At 40.5% G+C, this 22,673-nt stretch overlaps 1 protein-coding gene across 2 annotated transcripts in view; it reads right to left on the bottom strand.

Annotated features, from left to right (window-relative positions):
* TRPS1 (transcriptional repressor GATA binding 1) overlaps positions 1–22,673 on the bottom strand; it is a 387,031-nt gene that overhangs the window by 328,877 nt on the left and 35,481 nt on the right. For both annotated transcript variants that reach the window (XM_075352932.1, XM_075352933.1), the window contains exon 2: positions 19,578–19,648. The gene's annotated coding sequence lies outside the window, so the exon portion shown is untranslated. The remainder of the gene's footprint in view (positions 1–19,577; positions 19,649–22,673) is intronic.

Genomic DNA, 22,673 nt, shown 5'->3' with positions numbered 1-22,673 from the left:
GGCTAATAGAACTGATTAGGAAAAATGCTGAAAATCTAACAACATATGTTGTACGCACAAATATTTTACTTCTTTTTGTCTGATCTGCTCACAGCAAACAGATTATAAAAATATTCACAATATGTGCCGTAGGAAGCTTGACAATAAAGGAGTCTCGAAGAGACAGAAAAGCTAGAACGTTGGCCTAATTAAAGACTCATCTTAATAAGTCAAACTCTTTTCAGATATCCTATTAATACAATTAGATATAATAGAGGAGGTGGACAACTTGGGATCCTCGTAATGTGCCAGAAAAAAGAGGCAGTTCAAAAATGACTGCTCTACTTTTGAAGGACTCATCTAGTCTACATAGCAAAAAAGCAGCATGTAACACCACATCCAGTGCTCAATCACTATATTTTCCATGTGAAATAATTACAGCCACCACTCTCCTCCGATGCCGGAGCCATTCCATCAATGTCAGTGCCTGCTCTCCCAGGGCTTACTTGACATTATTTTGTCACACGAGCCTTACAGCCAATCAGTGACCACTTCTCTCCACACTTCCTTTAAACGAAACACAGAAGTGAGAGCTGTTTTCTGACTTCCCCTGGATGCCAGTAAAGTCCAAAGGAGGCAAGAGTGAAGCAACTACTGACTAGCTGAAGAGCTAACATGGCAAAACAATGTTACACAATCCCCGGGAGAGCAGGCGCCGACATGGCACTTGTACTAGAGGTGAGTATAGCAGTTATTTTTTTACAAGTGGAAATATATAGTGATTAAGAAAGGGTTGTCCAAGTAGCCATGTGAAGTGTTGGCGTGCTCGCAAATTTTTCTCGAAGAGTACAAAGACTCATTGAGTATGTCCTACCAGATCCTCAAAATCAGATTGGAATAGGACATGCTCTGAGTCTCACGATTTCCACAGAGGTGTACAAAGGACCTTGATATTCTTGGATTCGTGTTGGCCGACAAAAGGAAAAAAAAAGGGGGCAGGACTAGAACATGTAATACAGTTGTGGGAATGTATTATAACCTGCAGTGGACATTGTGGTGGAAACGTCCTGCTGGCAGAAACACCCTGAAGACGAACCAAGCTCATGGCTGGACTGGTTCATTTGTAAAAGGAGTTGCTTACTTGAGACAATACCTTTAAGTCCTTATATGTTTTTTAATGATCTAGATAACAATCTAACAATAAAATAAAGGAAACCATACATAGTAGTGATGACTTCAACAAAAGCATCTTGCAGAAGTTAGCATCCAACGCTTATTTTGCTGACCAGTAACAGGCTGTCATAATCTCAAAAGAAGTCGGCCATGTTTACATTTTTTTCCCAATAACTGCCAGTCTATTGAAAAAGCTTTCCAAGGAGACTAACTTATCATAAGTATTGTAACTTCTCATTGACTATGTATGACCATGACGGTAAAGGCCAATATGATGTAAAATTTATAAGGCTGTGTTGACCTATTATTCTTTCACCAGACAATTGTTCATTTAATAGTTATTCAAGAGATGATCAAAAATATTTATAGGACTCCTGCAGGTACTCCATGGCCAAAAGTCTAGAGCCTTGCAAACCTCCTCTTTCCAGTTAATACCCCTGTCTGTGATTAGGACACCAGAGCACCGTCATGCATATGCCACGTCTACAAAAAAAACACCAAGGATTCCATATAATAATAATAATAATAATAATAAATCTTTATTTCTATAGCGCCAACATATTCCGCAGCGCTTTACAATTCAGGAGGTTCATATACAAACAAGTAACAGTTATAGAAAATACAATAATTAGAGCAAAAAAGACAGCCCTGCTCATGAGAGCTTACACTCTACAATGGGGTGAGGTGGGGGTGACAAGGTACAGGTGCTTATATACAATGACAATCCAGCCATCTCAAGGAAATAGGGGATAGATAATGGCTGCCTTTACCAGTTGGCCAAAACTTTGAGATGCATTTGGATGCGGTGGAGTTTGATGGAGAGTAATGTTCTGAGATGTCGTGGAGGGACTATGTGAATTTAATTCGGTTAGGGAGAGTGATAGGCCGCCCTAAAAAGATGTGTTTTAGGGAGCGCTTGAAGCAGAATAAGTTGTGATTCGTCCTAGCTTCTTGGGGTAGAGCATTCCAGAGGATTAGTGTACCTTGGGAGAAGTCTTGGTTCCGGGAGTGTGAGGTTCGGATAAGTGTGGATGTTAGTCAAAGCGTAGCGTAGCGTAGAGAATGGATAGCATGATAGACAGAGATGAGGGTAGAGATGTAGGGGGGTGCCGCACTGTGGAGAGCTTTGTGAGTGACAATAAGCAATTTGAATTGTATCCTGTGATATATGAGCAGCCAGTGCAATGACTGGAACAGAGCGGACGTGTTCGAGTAACGGTTAGCCAGACAGGTGACCCTGCCTGCTGCATTAAGGATGGACTGTGGAGGAAAGAGTCTAGTTACGGGGAGACCAATTAATAGAGAATGACGGTAGTCAAGGCGGGAATGGATCAGTGAGTGTTTTTGTCATTTCCATTGTCAGAAGAGATGTTCTTGAGGTGCAAGCGGCAGGAGTGGGCAAGAGATTGTATATAGGAGATGAAGGAGAGATCAGTGTCGACTATAACACCCAGACAGCGGGCCTGCTGCCTAGGAGTTATCGTGGTGCCACACACCGAGAGGGAGATGTCGGGTTGAGGAAGGTTAGTAGATGGAGGGAGGAGTAAAAGTTCAGTTTTGGAAATTTAAGTTTCAGATAGAGAGCAGACATGATGTTACAAACTGCAGTCAGACAGTTTAGAGACGATTGTAGAACTCTGAATGGTAGATTACCAGCGTGAGCACTCTACCAGGGTCCCTCAAATCTTTTTGATCATTTCAGGGATTCAACCAACCAACTTTTTATCTAGTGTGTATTGCTGATTTAAAAGTAGTCCTAGTCTAAAGGCACACTTGGCCAGGTAAGTCATGAGTGGTGTCCACCAGGAGGTCCTTAAATCCTTTACGTTCCAATACATGGACATGCCGACCCCTTAATTCATATAACCATTAGTCACTGAAATTTTACACAACCAGTCCTGATTTTTGGCCACCAAGATTAACATACTAGTTAGCTTGAGTACTGGAACAGCTAACAGCACTCATACTATATAATTTTTTCCAAGGCTTATCAGGATGGAAGTTCTTATGTAATCATCAAAAAGGGTTGGGGAATTTTCCAGAATTTCATGCCAGTAATTAAAGAATTGCCTAATTCTCAACTGAAATAATCTTTTCCAAACACAATTTTGTTTCTTTTCGCTTCCTGAATTATAAATTTGGAAGGACCGATACACAGCAACAGTCAGCACGATTAAAGTTGTCTCTTTGGAGACATTTATAGGAAAATCGACCTACAGTAAATCTATCTAATTAACTCGCATAAACATGTGTTGAAGGAATGAAGAGATGGGTGTGCATAGGAAATCTTTCAATTAATTTCTATGGGGGCTTTGAAAAATTTCAAACATGTCTAACCTCCGCCCCCACTCCTCAGCCCAAGAGCCATAGAGCCATGAAGAACGGCATAATGGTGGTGGCAAGGAGGGGCTAAAATTTATTTAAAGGGGTCATGTCCAAGATCCTATCCCAATATGTAGTAGGTGTAATAAATAATAATAATAATAATAATAATAATAATAATAATAATACAATTATTAGCAAATTCCTCCAATTAGAAATGTAGCATAGTTCTCCTGATATAGCCATGTCTCTTACCTCATGTGCAGGGCATTGCAGCTTAGGCATCCATGGTTACAACCATGAGCAGCTAACTATGAGTGGTTGTAACCATGGATACCTAAGCTGCAATGCCCTGCACATGAGATAGGATCCAGTATATCACAAAAGTAAGTACACCTCTCACATTTTTGGGAAAAATTTGTAAAAAATGTATTATATATCTTTTCGTGGGACAACATTGAAGATATGACACTTTGATGTAATATTAAGTAGTCAGTGTGCAGCTTGTATAACAGTGTAAGTTTGGTGCACCCTCTAAACAACTCAACACACAGCCATTAATGTCTAAATCGCTAACAAGTGAGTATACTTTTAAGTGAAAGTGACCAAATTGTGCCCAATTAGCCATTTACCCTCACTTGTGTCATGTATTCATTAGTTTTAAAAAGGTCTCAGGCATGAATGGGGAAAAACAAAAAGCCAGCACTCAAAATTTTTTATAATAAGTACAGTTTGGAATTTTTAGTGCTGGCTTTTTGTTTTTCTTCAATGAATGGGGAGCAGGTGTGGTAAGTTTGGTCTCACACACTTTCTCATACTGGTCACTAGAAGTTCAAAATGGTACTTTATGTCAAAGAATTCTCAGAGGATCTGAAAAAGAATTATTGCTCTTGGTAAAGATGGCCTAGCCTAGAATGAGCTGTAGCACGGTGGCCAAGACCATACAGGGGTTTAACAAGACAGGTTCTGCTCAGAACAGGCCTCTCCATGGTCGACCAAAGAAGCTGAGTGCTCCTGCTCAGTGTCAAATCCAGAGGTTGTCTTTTCAAAATATACGTATGAGTGCTACCACCATTGCTGCAGAGGTTACAGGGGTGGGGGGGGTCAGCCTGTCAATGCTAAGACCATTGGCACACATTGCATCAAATTGGTCTGCTTGGCTGTCGTCCTAGAAGGAAGCCTCTTCTAAAGATAATGCACAATAAAGTCAGGCAAACAGTTTGCTGAAGAGAAGCAGACGAAGGTTATGGATTACTGGAACTATGGCATGTGGTCTGATGAGACCAAGATAAACTTATTTGGTTCAGATGGTGTCAAGCGTGTCTGGCAGCAACCATGTGAGGAGTACAAAAACAAGTGTGTCCTCCCTATAGTCCAGTATGTGGAGGGAGTGTCATGGTTTGGGCCTGCATGAGAGCTGCCGGCTGTGGGGAGCTACAGTTCATTGAGGGATCCATGAATGCCAACATGTACTGTGACATATTGAAGAAGGGCATGATCTTTTCCTATTCCAACATGGTAATGACCCCAGCACACCTCAAAGACGACCCAATGCCAGTCCAGCACTGGTAAATGTGGTGGACTGGCCAAGCATGTGTTTGCACTTAAACCCTATTGAGCATCTAGTGAGCCTCTTCAAATGGAAGATGGACGAGCACAAGGTCTCTAGCATCCACCACCTCCATGATGTCATCATGGAGGATGGATGAGGATTCCAGCGGCTCCTGTAAAGCTCTAGTGACCTCCATGCCTAATAGAGTTACGGCATTGCTTGAAAATAATGGTGACCACACAAAATAGTGACACTCAGTGAACAATTTGGCCATTTTCACAACTTTTGTTGCCAGTGGTTTAGACATTAATGGTTGTGTTGAGATATTTAGAGGACACCGAATTTACACTGTTATACAAGCTGCAGACTGACACTGTACATTGTATCACAGGGTCAGATCTTCAGTGTTGTCCCAGGAAAAGATATAATAAACTATTTACAAAAATGTGAGGGGTGTACTCACTTTTGTAATACACTGTACATAGCTATATCAGGAGAACTAGACTACATTTCTAATTGGAGGTATTTGCTATCATTATTATTATTATTATTATTATTATAATGCCTACTACATACGGGGATAGGATTATTGAGATGTGAATAACCCTTTAAGCTTCTTATTCCCCTCCCCCACAAAACAAAAATCATATTGCTTTTAATGGTAAAGTATATTATGCAAATAAATTCATTATTTTTTTTATCATAATGTGGAAAAATCAGGAGATTAAAGCTAAATGTACCAATATGCATTTAGTGAATAACCGGTCATATATTTTCTACCAGTGCTCGCCATGACCATTTGTATAATGCCTCTGCCGGGGCTCGGGGACCATTAGCCAGATGTCAGAACAGATGCATGAGAGACATGAAATACATCTGAAGGTGTACAGCAAAGCAGCCAGGGCAGGAACTACAGGTAATTAGATAATACATAGACCTGCAGGACCAATTCCAGCTGTATAAATGGTTAAAGGGAAGAGCAGACCACCAGAGTCGACATTTCTTTCTAAAAACCATCAGTCATCATATGACAGTACCAGAACAGTAACACCTATTATACTTAGAACAAAGATGCCCAGACTTCTTCCTAATTTCTGTCAGTTAATATAGCCATTTACATTAGAAAAGGGTTTACGGGAACCATCTATTGACCAGAATGTTTGACCAACATTCGACTGTCCTATGGCAGAGAAAAGTAAGGTTGTGTTCACACCTAACGCAAATGCCCAGTTTTTTCAGATGCAATACAGTATATTTACAGGTGTCCACAGCAAAATACACAATATCTATCCTTTCTGATCATTGCATTTATTAAAGTTATTTCTCCTTTATTTTATGAGTGTTTAATGCACAACTTTAAGCATTTTTTTAATGTTTTCTTTTTTTTTTTTTAGTACAGAATAGCTTTGATTCTGCAAATAAAAACTTTTTTTTTTCTGGCTCCCCTTAGCAGTTAGTCACACTGGTAATGCGCATGCAAGACCAGTCTACTCACCACGTGGCCTCAAGCCTGCATGCTGTAGCCAGTTTGCAGCCCTTCTAGTCCTTCTTCACTCTCCTGCTGTCTCCACCTGGCTATAGGAAGGTAAGGCCAGATTCTGCAGAGATTTAACCATGCTGTGTCCTGCAGTGTTTAGCTTCCCTGACCAATCTTACAAGTGAAATATCAAGCAGCTTTTCCCTCCCTATGGTGCCTGAACTTGGTTCATAGTACTTCCTCTGTCTAGTCTAAGTATTTGCTGTATCGCCTCTCCAATCTTTGACATGGCTTGTTCCCTCGTTTTTGTCTGATCTCTCCACTCCTGACCTCGGTTCTGTATTCTGACCTTGTGCTGCTTGCCCTGATCACAGACTGTTTGACCATAGCGCTGCCTGCTCTCTCTGTACCTTGTACTCCTGCCTTGACTCGTCGGTCAGCTGCTATAGGTCCAGGACTGCCCTGTGGGTAGTACTCGGTGTCTACTAGCAGCACAGCCTATGGTCACCTGAGGCTCTAGTGAATACCAAATAGTCACTTAGTCATACCCCTCTAGGGTAAGTCTGGCCAGTGGCGTAGTGGTCCACACTCACAAGCTGAAAAAGAGAAAAAAATTCAGCCAAAAAAAAAAAAAATCAGGGCGTCTTTAAATGTACATAGGAAGGAGTTTTAAAAAAAAAAAAAAAAAAAAATATCCCATCCATTTTGCTTGTATGGTTAAAACAAAGCAAGATTTTATGGACAGAAAAAAATGCAGAGGGGAAAAAAAAAATGCAGTATTTACACTACATCAGAAAATGGCCTACAAATTCCAAAAATGTCATTGTTCCTAGGATTGACCAGCTGCCTTCAGAGTGACAGTAGTTTACTATGCATTTCCCATCCAGACCTCATTCACGCTCATCCAAAGAGAGTGTACATGTGTATGGGAAGGTCAGAAGCAATAGCTGTCAGTTAAAGGGGCATTTAACCTACAAGGTAATTATATCAGAGATTTTCACCATATGTTTTGGCACAGCGTATCATTAAGGTATCGCTGAAGGTGACACTATAGGTGGTTCCATTAGATGGTCAGTTTTCAGAGGAAAAAAAAAAAAAAAAAAATCAGACAAAGGGCACTCCCGAAGGGATAAAAAGGTAATGTAAACAAGATAAAAGTAAAAATTAAATTAAAAAAAATATATAAAAAATATTTTGTTAAAAACACAACGCGTTTTGGCTGCATCCAGACTTCTTCAAGTGTTTATCTGTTTTCAAAAAGTGTAGAGACTGATAGCCGATGTTGGATTAAAATTAATCTGTCAGGTGCAATATGCACCCAGAAGAGGGTTGACTAGTCAGGGGAAATAACGCCATTATGACTACTCCCTGCACTCATTAGCATATGATAAAGGATCTTTAGAAATACTTTTCCTATAGATCTCTTTATCTATGCTACTATCGGCTGGAACAGTTAGGCAGGGATTAGAGATATGCACCCAGAACTGCTCGTGGTTCCGGGTGCATATTGCACCTGACAGGTTCTCCTTAAGCTGTCCAATAATTATTTGGCAATGTGCTCAAGGGAAAAATGTGCAGGGAGAATGCAAGAAGACAGTCGTAGTCCGACAATTCTACACTACATAGTCTTAGGTAACCCACGATACTGTATAGTGCGCCTGAGCGGCATAATATTCTCAAAAGAAGTAGAGTTTTGGGGTCCTCTGTCTCTTGTGATGGAACTTACTATTTTCTCATGGGTTCCTTATGAAAAACTGAAGCATAAAGGGATGCATAAGGAATATAAAACATGGATCCATTATATACACTCACGCGCATGAGGATATGTAAGGTTTTTTAGCATTCGATATTATTAATAATATTCTAATATATTTAAAAAAAAATCAAAAGAGGCTCTCTATCATCGTGGAGATTTCGACCGAAAATATGAAACAAAAATAATGACTGATATTGGATGAACATTAAAAGTAGAGTAACGTTTCCCCATTAGACCCAGGTTTTCTTTATAATAAAAAGAACAAATACATTTACACACACAAAAAATAAATAAAAAAAAAATATAATGATGATAATAATAATAATAATAATAATAATAATAATTGTATTATTATAATTATTATTTGTAATAATAATAATAATAATAATAAATAATAATCCTACAAAATGAATGTCACAAAAGTCATTGCGGCCATTTGTGGAAAATGTCTCATTTCCCTTGTAACGTGATAATCATTTGGCAGTACACAGTCCCATTTATAGATGAAGGCAAAGAAAAGGAGTGCAATTGTTTAGTTTATTACAGGGAAATAAATTAAACCCATAAACCGACAATACTGTCCCCTCGAAGGTTATTTTTACAGGTGGGTCGGTGAGAGGTTCATTCATTGTGATTGACGCACACTGTCAAGAAAGGATAGCCTTATATCCTGGACAGTTTACAACCCTTAAGGACTGGAGTTCAAGACCCCTGAACTGAAGGAAACAGAAAAATAGGAAATGGTTTCCAGATGTTTCATTTTCTTCTGGTATCACCAGAATTTAACCCACTTCGAGATGATTGTCCTTCTATCAAAAGCGGAATATAAGGAAAATAAAAAAAAAGTTAAGCTCAAACTAGGGCTAGAGCGAGTTAATATATGGAATTGCTTAAAGTATATTAGGCAGGTCCATTTAGGCTGTAAGATATTCAACCTCATAAAACAAAACTAGGGATATTGTGTTAATTTGAAGAACTGAGGGTAGAAGCATGTAAAAATGACATCTACTATGGGCCAAATCTGCTGCTGCCGGTTACTGCTTCATGAACTAGGTTGGCATTGTGTATAAAAGTACAGTTCCAATCGCTGAAAGGTTATTAGGCAAATGTGCTTTATTAGAAGAATAGTATAAGAGCTGGTGAAGGTATTGCAGTGAATTGGCCTAGAAAAGAGATAACCACTATTTCAATCCAGAAATGTGCTAAACAGTGATGAGCGGGCACTATCATGTTCAGGTGCTCGGTACTCAGAGCTAATGATGAGCAAGCACTAGCATTGCTTAGGAGCTCTGTAGTCGTAACTAGTGATGAGTGAGCACTACCATGCTCGGGTGCTTGGTACTCGTAACTAGTGATGAGTGAGCACTACCATGCTCGGGTGCTCGGTACTCGTAACTAGTGATGAGCGGGCACTACCATGCTCGGGTGCTTGGTACTCGTAACTAGTGATGAGCGGGCACTACCATGCTCGGGTGCTTGGTACTCGTAACTAGTGATGAGCAAGCACTACCATGCTCGGGTGCTCAGTACTCGTAACTATTGATGAGCGGGCACTACCATAGTCAGGGGTTGAGTACTCGTAACTAGTGATGAGCGGGAACTACCATGCTCACGTGCTTGGTACTCATAATTACTGATGAGTGAGCACTACCATGCTTCGGTACTCGGAATAAGTGATGAGCGGGCAGTACCATGCTTAGGTGCTCGGGTCAAGCATTTTGACCCTCGGACAGCTCGACGCCTTCATAGAGTATAATGGAAGACTTTGGAGAACCGGAGCATTTTTCCAGAAGATCTTATGGAAAAATGCTCGAGTTCTATTCTTCTATTACACTGTAGGGAAATTTTTAATATGTTTTTATCAAACATCTTGACTACTTTTATAAGAAAAGGAAAAAAAAAAAAAAACAATATTACCAAAATAATGGCAATAAATAAAATATTGTTATGAAGCGGAATTTAAAAATATATGTGTATATATTACTTGGTGAACCAACAAGAAAACCCACATGGAAAAAATGACTGATGATAAAGTAGACTTAATATTTTCATCCAGTGAACATGAAAACAGGTAACAATTGGCAGCTCAGAATTAAAGGGTGCTTTATACGCTGAGACATCGCTAACGATATATCGTCGGGGTCACGGTGTTTGTGACGCACATCCGACGTTGTTAGCGACATCACAGCGTGTGACAGCTAGGAGCGACGATCAATGATCGCAAAAACGTCAAAAATGGTTGATCGTTGACACGTCGCTCCTTTTCATAATATCGTTGGTGGTGCATGCCGCTGGTTGTTCATCGTTCCTACAGCATCACACATCACTACGTGTGACACTGCAGGAACAACGAACATCTCCTTACCTGCGTATACCGGCAATGTGGAAAGAAGGAGGTGGGCGGGATATTCTGCTTGCTCATCTCCGCCCCTCCGCTTCTATTGGACGGCTGCCGTGTGATGTCGCTGTGACGCCGCACGAACAGCCCCCTTAGAGAGGAGGCGGTTCACCGGCCACAGCGACGTCGCAGGGAAGGTTAGTCCGTGTGATGGGTGTAAGCGATGTTGTGCGCCACGGGTAGCGATTTGCCCGTGACGCACAACCGACAGCGGCGGGTATGCTCGCTAGCGATATCGATAGCGATATCGCAGCGTGTAAAGTGCCCTTAGGTATACATGAAAAGCAGATGGCAATGAAGTGCCAGAAAAATTATTCCCTGAAATAAAAAATAAAAAATGGAGTACATGCTAAAGTAGCAAAATATAGCGGCTCACCCACAATATGGCGATTTGGTGGGTGGGCCGCTATATTTCTCGGCAAGGATGTTGTGTGCCATTGGATTGGTAAAATTAAAAATGTGAAAATGTATAATACAATTTCACACAGAAGACTATTCTTTCGCGAAGGGCCTCTGTAAATAATTGGCAGTACCATAAAGGTATTTTATATTGCATCCCATAATAAAGACTCTGGGTGCAAGGCAACGTGACATGTTGTATTAATCATATCTCCCCGCTAAATGCTGAAGAGTTCTGCTGACATGTTATCCACAGGTCATGAACCGTAGGTGCAATTACCCATCATAAATATTCCCTTCTATGAGTTGGATCTGCACTTTTAATATACTGCAAAAACCTAAGCATGTTCTGTGCCGTCTTCAATAAACTTTAATGACACAGTCTTGGAAAACCTCCTTAATTGGGGTCAACTGACAATTTTAGGTTGGTCATAGATTTAAAGATTTAGCCCAGATCATATGACGTTTACAGCAGTCTCAAGTTAGTCTTTTATAAGTATACTAAACTACAGATTCTTATTTTCTACAAAACTTGAAATTCTTTATTCTTCACGTGAATATTTAAATGATTTTCGACAGTGGACAAAATAAATATATTTTTTTGTGTGTGTCTATTGACCATAAGCTGATCACAGTATGTCCCACTTTTGGGATCCCCAACGATCATCTGTAATGGGATCATCTTCAGCACCACACCAGGGGCAAAGGGGCGTTACATATAATTTGTCATATTAATAGACAGTCTATGAAATACATGGACGTGACAAGTCCTCCAGAGTTCAAGACTCTCCTAGACATTGTGGATAATAAATCTAGGAGTCCTTAAAGAGGACCAACCACCAGGATTTTCCTATATAAACTAAAGCCAGTTCTATACTGGCGCTATCATGCTGATTCTATACATACCTTTAGTTGTGAGCTCGGATGTATATTTTCTGAAATATAAGCACGTAAAGTTTATGCAATGCACGGTCACTTCATTGATAGCAGCTACAGAATATCTAAAAGGTGGGTTGGGTCTTGCTAATTATTCCCGCTCCTGTCTGCTGGCTGTCCTTCCTCCCCCTGTCTCTGTTATTACAAGGAGAAGATGAATGGAAGAAGGATAGGGCTGAGGAAGGAAAGGCAGGCAGACAGGGGTGGGATAACTAGCAAACCCCAGCTCTCCTATTAGATATTCTGTAGCTGCTATCAATCAAATAACAGCGCATTTCACAAACTTTACTTGCCTGTATTTCAGAAAGTATACATCCGATCTCACAACTAAAGGTATGTATAGAATCAGCCTGATAGCACTAGTATAGCACTGGCTTTAGTTTATATAGGAAGATCCTAGAGGTTGGTTCTCTTTAATTGGGCAAACCCATTTCTATTACATTGGAATTTCTTAGTAGGATATATGGTGGTGGATCTTTTGCATCAGAAAACCCTTTTACATTATGTTGCTATCTATGGACTCTACAACATTAACAAACCACTACAATACTAACCACTGTGCTTGCAGAAGGACAACATCTGCAAGGAGTTTGTATGTTCTCCCAGTGTTTTGTGTGTTTCCGCAAGTTCGCCGGTTTCCTGCCACACTCCAAAGACTAGCTGATAGAGAATATAGATTGTGAGCCCCAATGGGGACAGTGATCATCATGTCTGTAAAGCGTTGTGGAAATAATGCCACTATACAAGTGAATAAAACAAAAATAAATAAGAGAAATTAAACTCCTGGGCCCCCCATATTGCACAAAATTTATAGTACTTGACTTCTTATATGTGGCAGAGAGAACTTTGAGCTCTCCTAGGCTCCAGGGCTCAGGTGCGCCGTAATGTCTGCACCTTATGGTTAGGTAGTAGTACGAAGCCTCCACTCTGAATTTATCTATAGGTACTTTTGGGAAAAATCTGAGAGTTGGATACTGATGACTTATTCTTAGGATAGGCTATCAATTTCAAAATGGTGAGGGCTAATACTCGCCAATCTGTTGACTGAAGGAGTTGGGGCACTCCTGCCATATAACATATTTTGTTTGGAACTGTGACCCTCCAATCATATCCACTACAATGTTTACTAGGCATAGCGCTGAACATTTGGTAGTGGTTGTACCTGGCACTGCAGCTGATTTCCTCTGTCCTTTCAGGTAAATATCCAAACTTTGCTATCGTAGAATGATAGATTTGGAAGGAACCTCAAGGGTCCAACCCCCTGCGAGTGCAGGTTTTCCTAAATAATCCTAGCTATACGTTTATCCAGCTTCCACTTGAAGATCTCCATTGATGGAAAGCTCACCACCTCCTGTGGTCGCCTGTTCCATTCTCTGACTGCCCTCACTGTCCGAAAGTTTTTCTTAATGTCTAATCTGTCTCTCTTTCCTTTAATTTTCATCCAATTGCTTCTTGTACTTCCTTGTGCTAATGAGAATAGGGTAGTTCCCTCTGCACTGTGACTACCTTTCAGATATTTGTAGACCGCTATTAAGTCTCCTCTCAGCCTTCTCTTTTGCAATCTAAACATTCCTAGTTCTTTTAGCCGGTCACTATATGACATGGCTTGCAGACCTTCTACCTTCTTGGCTGCTCTTCTCTTGACTTGCTCCAATATACCTGGGAAACTAAAGAGATTCCCTGAAAATAAGGCCTACCCCGAAAATAAGCTCTAGCAGGAATTTTCAGCATTTTCAGAGTAAGGTTTAAACATAAGCCCTACCCCAAGAATAAGCCCTGGTTGTGGTTCAATAATGAAGTGTGCATGCAGCTAAACAAGTTAAAACTTTTGCAGGACACTTCATTATAGCCAGCGGACACCCCCAAAAGAGAAAAAAAAGAAGACAGAAGACCCCACAATCATACCCACCAGATGCCGAATGGGAGCAGTGGAACTCACACCCACACCGATCAGATCGCACACACAATCACACATCAGATCACACACACAAACTCACCACATCCTGTGATAAAGATTGTATCTGTCGCGGGCGGGGGAAGGACGCCGCTGCGCTGCGCTCGCCAACGCTCGGGTCCGGCGCTGCTGCGATGGCTGCTCGGTGGCTCGAGCGGTGGGCCGGATCTGGGGACTCGAGCGGCGCTCCTCGCCCGTGAGTGAAAGGGGGGTTGTTTAGTTTGGGGATTTGGTCCGTGACGCCACCCACGGGTTGTGGTGAGGTTGGGCACCACCGCTGCTGGTGACGGGGATCCCGGGAGCGATGGTAGGGAGCAGCTGGGGTGTTGTTTTCCCCCTCTGTGGGTAGGGGTTGGTGGTCCCGGGGCTTGGTGAGGTGACAGGGAGGCAGGGTTGGCAAGGTGCAGGGTCGCCTGGACTGCTCAGCGTGGTGCCGAATGGCACGGTTGTACTCACTCAGCCACAAATGTACGCAAAGTCTCTGGTAAACCAAACGGCTGGATGGACGGGTCCCGCAGCCGGCTGCTGTGACTTCTCCCGGACAGTTGATGGTGGCTGCCTTTCCCTGTACCTTTGTGTATGTTCGGTCCCGATGGATTCCGACCGGTAACCTGCTCCCCAGCGTATGTATGTGCTGGAGGAGCCCTTTTGCCCACAGGCTCTGGCCCTTGAAACTCTAGCTGTGGCGGTAGCTGTATTTCCTTCTATTGGTCGGACGGTTGCCTTCAATCGGGTCTTGGCTGTTAGGAAACCCCTGGGGTTCCGGTCACTGACGGATTTGACCTCTAATGGCGACTCCAAGCCTGGTCGGGGTCCACAGGCCCTGCCTGTGTGTGCTGGCTTCACTTCGCTCCCGGCGGTACCGTCCCCGGTCCTACGGTTCCGCGTTGATTTGCCTCTCTTGCAGATGGCCACCACCGTCTGCCAACCTTGCTCTTGGTGCCCGGGCCACACACCCGGACACGGTCAGTTTTCTCCTCCACTACTACTTCACTCCTTCACTTTCCTAACTGATCTGACTTCCTTCTCCCGCCTCCAGGACTGTGAACTCCTCAGTGGGTAGGGCCAACCGCCTGGCTCCATCCCACCTGGTGTGGACATCAGCCCCTGGAGGGAGGCAACAAGGATTTTGTGTCTGGCTGATGTGCCCATCTCGGGGTGGGGGGTCATGTGTTGTAGTACCTGTGACGACCTGGCTAGTCCAGGGCGCCACATATCCGGCTGGCAGAGAATCCGGGGACACAGTGCAGTGGAGTGCAAGGACCTGTGGTAGAATGCATGGAGGACCCAGCGGTGGAACGCATCGATGTTTTCCACCACAGGTCCTCTATGCATTCCTCTGCACTGCGTCCTAGGATTGTCTACCAGCCGAAAACAATTGTTATTGCCGCTGTGTTGAGTGTGTGTGCGCGCGATCTGAAGTGTTTGTATGTGCAATCTGATCTGTGTGTGTGTGTGTGTGTCAGCCAGAAGCAGGGAAGGACCGTGTGTGGAGCATACCTGCGGGGAGCGCCCACGGAAGATCACTGAAGGATCTGGGAGCGACGCAGACGCCCAAAATCTGGGAAGTATGATTCTTTGGGGGGAAGGGGAGGTAAATGGGGAAATCTGCATTTTTTGGGGAGTAAAATTTCCCCCAACCTTGTTTCCCCAAGAATAAGCCCAACCTCAAAGATACGTCCTAGCGGATTTTTGGGGGCTAAAAAAAAAAAAAATATTGAAGAGAGGGTCTTATTTTTTGGGGAAACACGTATCATGGGGACCTTGCATTTTCTAGAGTGGGGTTCCAACTTCCAACACCCACACAAATCCTATAGCAGGCTATCCCACAAGGACTGCATCCCCCTAGGGACACTTCCATTTCTTAGCAGAGGTGTCTGTACATCAGCTGTGCCTGGCAAACTGAAGGGAATACATCACTCATAGAAGCACCCAGTCGCTTGTATTCAGCAAACTGGGGTGTCGAGAGTTGAACCCACACACAATCCATTGAAGACCCGCTGTGGGAACAGATCATCAATATCAAAACGCATTGAAACCTTTAAATAAACAAAGAAAAGTACAGACGCGACTGTCTTAACCTACTTCTTAGAAAAAATGCGTAAAACATTATTGGAAAAGATTCTTTAATAATTAGTCATAGACATGACATTGCATAAGTTCAGCTCCTGATAGAAACTTCTGCATTTCCAGAAATGGATCAGGGCAGAGATAAAACACACGCATGAGCAGCACGGCATCAAAAACTAATTATATTTATGCAACGTACAGGATGACGTTCCTGCGTACGGAAGAGCAATTATCCTATCAGTTGCCTTGACATTAAACAAACAAGCTGATATGAATTTCACATGTAAGCATATAAACAGACTTAGGGCAGATCACCATTACAGGCACCGCAGACACACGGACAAGGGGAAAACATTGTTTTCTTTTGCTTTTTTATTTTTTTTTTCTCTGAGAAAAAAGGAAATCCTTACATCAGACTATCCTGACTTTTTAGGCGCAGAAGGATTAAGGATTTAACCAGGGAATACACAGGAAAATTGTAATAGGAATCTGTCTAAAATAATCCATTGTGATTTCTGGATAAATGTCTCTGCATCATATTTTACTAAGTATGACAAATGGAATTTTAATATTCTTACGCATTTATACAGTACCATCCATTATATGAATAGCATTTTTTTTTTACGGAAAGTATATATACCCCCCGTTGTCTTACGTGGGGTTATGGACGACTACATATTTTTTTCCCCTCATGGGTGGGCGCTAAGATGCCGATATAGACTCTCTGCAGACTTGTATGGGAATGCAGACGGGTAGGATAAAATAAAAAGGAAATTTGTAAATAATTATTGCATATTTATTAATGTCTATTTATGTATATAAGTGATTAAAATAAATGAGATTATATATATATAATTATATACTAGAAGGTGGCCCGATTCTAACGTATCGGGTAGTCTAGAATGTGTATGTAGGTTATATTATAATTTTTGCCAGTTGTATGTAAAGAAAGGAGTCGGGGGCGGCAGACAGCGGGAGCAGCGATGGCGGAGCCGGGTGGGAGCCATGTGCGCGGGTGGGGCGGAGCCGAGTGGGGCCATGGTGCTGGGGACGTCAGTGTCAGCATGGCTGGGGACAGGTGACTATCCAGGTGTGTGTGTGTGTGTGTATGTATGTGCGTGCGTGTTTGTGTGTTCAGTGTATACATGCGGAGGGCTGAGTGTGGGGGGGTGGAGCGGAGCGAGGTAATGTGTGCGGGGGCAGAGTGCGGGGTGGTGGTGCCGAGCGGGGCCATGCCGCTGAGGACGTCAGTTCTGGGGACTGCATGGCTGGGGACATGTGACTATTCGTGTGTGTGTGTGTGTGTGTTCAGTGTATACATGAGGAGGGCAGAGTGTGGGGGAGGTGGAGCTGAGTGGGGTAATGTGTGCGGGGGGTGGAGGCGAGTGGTGGGTATGTGTCGGGTTCCCGGTGTTGGCTCCCAGGGGTGCAGCACTAACCGAGAAGTTGGGGCTCCGTGTGGGTGCGGAGAAAAAAGTGTCGGATGTCGTCCTGTCGGCCCGTAGTTCTGGCTGTTCCGTTAGCTGAGCCGTTGGTCGCATGCTCTTTAGCGCGCACGGTGTGGCGACGGTTGTCATAGTAATGACGCCATGTTGGAGCAAGACACACAGGCAGGCAGACAGACAGACAGACAGAAGAAGCCAATCATATATATATATATATATATATATATATATATATATATATATATATATATATATATATATATATATATATATATATATATATATATATATATATATAAAATCTATTACACACACACACACGTATATATAAATATATATATGTATATTATTATTATAATTCTCCCACCCCTTTTCTTTTTTGTGATGGATGAGTTATATCAATCATCATTATACTGTATGGGGATACAGCGTTTGAGATCAATGTTTTGCAGTTTTTTTATACATTAATTTTTTTAGATTTTTTTTTACTTATTTTTGGGCAAGGACTAATTTGTATGGTGATGCAGAGTACTATGGCCTTAATTCTTGATTCCTTTTGTGCATTTTTTCCAAATTAAGAATGTCCCCAAGAGCATTGTTTTCGATAATGTTTTATCGGATAGCCCTAACTCCATTGTTATACCATGGGGCAGTGATGATCAGCGCTTTTTTTTTTCTCATACAGATTTGGCATGAGAACAATTCACAGCATCCCGCGAGTGGCAGCGCACCTCGGACAGCACGCACCTCTCTCACATGAGCATATAACTCGGACCATATTTTATCAGATAGACCTCACTCAATGATATACTATGGAGCAGGGCTGATCAGCGCTTTTTTTTAACATACTGATTTGACATGAGAAAAAATTTGCAGCATGCTGCGAGTGGTAGCACAATCGTATGGCGCGCACCTCAGTTACATGAGCGTATAACACGGACGATGTTTTGTCCAATAGCATTCAGTCCAATGTTATACTATGGGACAGTGCTTGAATTACTGATTCAGCATGAGAAAAAATTTACAGCATGTGGCGAGGGTCAGTACAAATGGGATGGCGCGCACCTCGCTCACATGAGCATAAAACTAGGGCTATGTTTTAGCACATAACCCATGCTCCAGAGATATACTATGGGGCAGTGCCAATCAGCTCTTTTTCCTCATATCGATTTGGCATGAAGAAAAAACTCAAAGCATACTGCGAGGGGCAGCACAAATCAGACGGTGCGCACCTCTCTCACATGAGCGTAGAATTTGGACTATAACATTGGACTGAGTGCTATCGGACAAAATATAGTCCAAATTCTACGCTCATGTGAGCGAGGTGCGCGCCGTCTGATTTGTGCTGCCCCTCGCAGTATGCTTTGAGTTTTTTCTTCATGCCAAATCGATATGAGGAAAAAGAGCTGATCGGCACTGCCCCACAGTATAACATTGGACTGAGTGCTATCGGACAAAATATACTATGGGGCAGTGCTGATCAGCGCTTTTTTCTCATACCAATTTGGCATAAGAAAAAATTTACAGCATGCTGCGAGTGGCAGCACAAATCGGATAGTGTGCACCCATTCAAGTCTACGGGTGCTCGGAAATCATCGGACTGAACTGCTTTGTTTTTGATACTTCCTAGTATTTGGCATTGACAAAACTTTATTGACACATTCATAGTTACGTTGGTTGAAAAAAGACATAGGTCCATCTAGTTCAACCTTCCTTCACCAATTATACACCATTGTGTGCAGATTACATACATTCTTGCTCCATTTCAACAATGCTATGGGGAAAATCAGCACATAAAATCTCCTTAACAATCATTTCATTTGTACCTTTTTTAGTGAACTTTGCTTATTTAGTTTTCATCATTATAGGTGTGGTTTGGGGTATTCAGACATTTTTAACCTAATTCAACAGTTGCAACCTTTCCAAATATCACAAAACTTTTACACAATTGTACTCCGGTATCCTTTCAAACTACAAAACCAGTTTGATTTTTTGGGAGGGGGGGAGGATTCCTACAATGAATAAATTGTAATTACATGTACATTTTTTTTTTTTTTAAATAATTTAAAAAAATAAATAAAAAAATGTATTAAAAAGGTAGGTACATAGTACTCACCCTTGTGACGAAGCTTTCCTTTGCTTAACCGACGTATCTCATTTTGTAAAGAGCGGAGTACAGTGTCAGTGCTACATAAGAAAGAATGATACATTACCACTCAATACAAAATAACATTTTCTTACAGTAATATTTTTTTATAAAAAAATATATGACATCAAATAAAAGTACATATAAATGGTTCATATATGACTATTGAAATTATTATTTTTTTATTTATTTTTTTTTAAAGCCAGATTAAATGTTTGTATACTCATGCACTCGCGCTTTACAGTCCTTTTAAAAGTTTTCCCCACAATATTCATGCTCTTTTGCAATGTAAAAATAAAATTAAAAAAAGACTATAGCAATATTCAATAAAAACGATATTTATGAGTAAAGAAGTCTCTACCTACGGCCTGAGATCTACTGACAATGGTGCAGCTTGATTTACCGAAGAGACATAAAGCAGTACTAGATGGTAAAATTATTGAATCGTCTATTTAACACTAGAAGTCCCAGAAATTTGGAGCTCCCCCCTGAAGTCCCGAGAGAGGGTCAAATGACCCTTAGTCCAAACTGAATAGAACTAACTAGAAACTAAATGGCTAAACTCAATGGAAAACAACAACCTCTTGTGGTGCGACAGTAATGGCCTTAATTACAGAACAGAAGATGGTGATTATAGGATGTTAGCTAAAATCCTTCAGGTCATTCGACCCGTCTCTGGGTTCCAAAGGGAGAAATGTTAAATGACCCCTCTCTGGGACTTCTAGTGTTAAGTGACTTAAGCGGATGAAACAATGTCATTTACTCTGCAAAACCTAACGTCATACGACTCAACAATATCAAAGACATAAGAAAAGATGAGAAAATAGCATAAATAGGCAAATTAACCCTTGCTCATGCCATTTTCACCGAATTCCATGGCCAGTAGGGTCAACCACACCTCTAAGCTTAGGCTTTGTTCACACGTTGCATTTTTTGCTGCAGCAAAACTTGATCTCTTGGCAGTAAAAAAGCTCCGATTTTTGCTCCGTTTTTTGGTGTGATATTTGTCTACATCTGAAAAAAGATAATCCAGCACGGTCCTCGAGGTATGATAATAAAATCTTATTTTTTTTATTCACAAAATTGTAGAAATCAGTAATAATGCAGCATAGTATTACTTGTGTCTGAGAACAAGGGTCGTCTTATTCATGATTTTATTGCTTTTACTGGTACTGTAAAAAGCATAAAAAAAAAATTATTTGTAAAAAAACAATGAAAAAAACATGCAAAAAAATGCAGCAAAAAATGAAGTGTGAACATAACCTTAGTCTCTTGCCATAAAAAGGGCAACATAATCAGGACAGTTTCAATCCTTCCTTGTTTGCTACAATTGTGAAGAAAAGTCACAAAGACCATAGGAAAATTTCTTTGACCAACTTGAGTTGGGTCTCATCTCTTCTTAAAAGGAACCTGTCAGCAGGTTTCTGCTACATCACCTGAGAGCAGCATGATGTAGGCAAAGAGAGCTTGAATCCAATGATGTATCACTTACATTACTGGTCGTAGCCGTTCTGAAACAATCAGAATTTTTAGATTTAGTCATGTAGCAGAGCTGAGAGAGCTAACTCCGCCCACATCAAACTCTTAATAGAGATTCCACAGGAGGGGGCGTGTCGGACTGCTGTGCACATGACATTGTACTCTGAGCAATGAGAAGGGTCCTGCTGCTTAAACAAATATAGCAAATAAACAACAGACTGGACCTTAACAAGACAGACATCCCTGAATTCTGTGTCTTAACCCTTGCAGCATGTTTTCTTCAGCTTACATAACAAAACCTGCTGACAAATTCCTTTTAAGCCCCAAAGCAGCCCAAAAGAGCTACATCTGTGGCTCATGTGACCATACTAATAAATGGGAAAAATGTAGCAAAAAAAAAAAAACACACATCAAACGTGTATTTTATGCTGCATTTTTTCCTGCCAACACATCAGTATTTGCAGCAGATTTTTCTGCTGCACAAATAGAATATGTGCACATAGCCTTACACAGCGGAGAGACTGGTATAATAAATAACACAGGTAAAATATATATAATGGCATTTAAGAGGAACTGAATATTAGCTGCACAAATAAAACCTCACACCATCCTAATTCCAAATTCATTTTGGCACGATACCATGTGTGTGCAATACAAGGATGCCCAATCAGAAAAATATTCAAGATAATGAAGGTAATACTCTGCAAAAACACTTTTTTAGGTTAGCTTGGTTAAAATATTAAAAAGATTAAGTATTAAGATCTGTAGATAGAAAATAAAGTGAGAAAGAAGCATAGATTTCTTATTTTGCCAGCCTTATAGTGTGAAGAATACAAGCGCATCGAAAAAGTTATATTTAAAAAATATGCATAAAGAAAAAGAAGAGAAATAAAAAAAACTGTTTAAGTGCTAAAAAAGAAAAAAAATAAATAGTACCAAAAAATAAAAATAAAATAAATAAATAATAATAATTTAAAAATATGCATGAGTAAAATAAAACAGTTTAATTGTTTTTAAAAAAATAGTCCAAAAATATATTATTATATTATTATTATTCATAATATTTAAAAATATGCATGAAGAAAAGAAAATCAATACAACTGTTTAGTTAAAAAAAATGGTGGCAAAAAGTAAAATAATAAGGATATTAATTTAAAAAATATGAAGAAAATAAAACTGTTTAATTATTAATTTTTTTTTTAAAAAAAGTAGTCCGAAAAAATAAAAATAAAATATATAATAATATTTAAAAAATATGCATGAAGAAAAGAAAATCAATACAACTGTTTAGTTAAAAAAAAATGGTGGCAACAAATTAAAATAATAATAATAATTTAAAAAAGATGCATGAAGAAAAGAAAACTTTAATTGTTAAAAAAAAATAAAAAAAAAAATAGTCCGAAAAATGAAAATAAATATATAATAATATTTAAAAAATATGCATGAAGAAAAGAAAATCAATAAAATTGTTTAGTTGTTAAACAAATGGTGCTCAAAAATTAAAACTAAAATAATAATAATAATAATAATAAATAATAATAAATCTTAAAAAAATACGCATGAATAAAAGAATATAATATAATACTG

The sequence above is a fragment of the Anomaloglossus baeobatrachus genome, chromosome 6, assembly GCF_048569485.1.
Source record: "Anomaloglossus baeobatrachus isolate aAnoBae1 chromosome 6, aAnoBae1.hap1, whole genome shotgun sequence".
NCBI classification, from domain to species: Eukaryota; Metazoa; Chordata; class Amphibia; order Anura; family Aromobatidae; genus Anomaloglossus; species Anomaloglossus baeobatrachus.
This window is presented reverse-complemented; position numbering and strand designations above follow the sequence as displayed.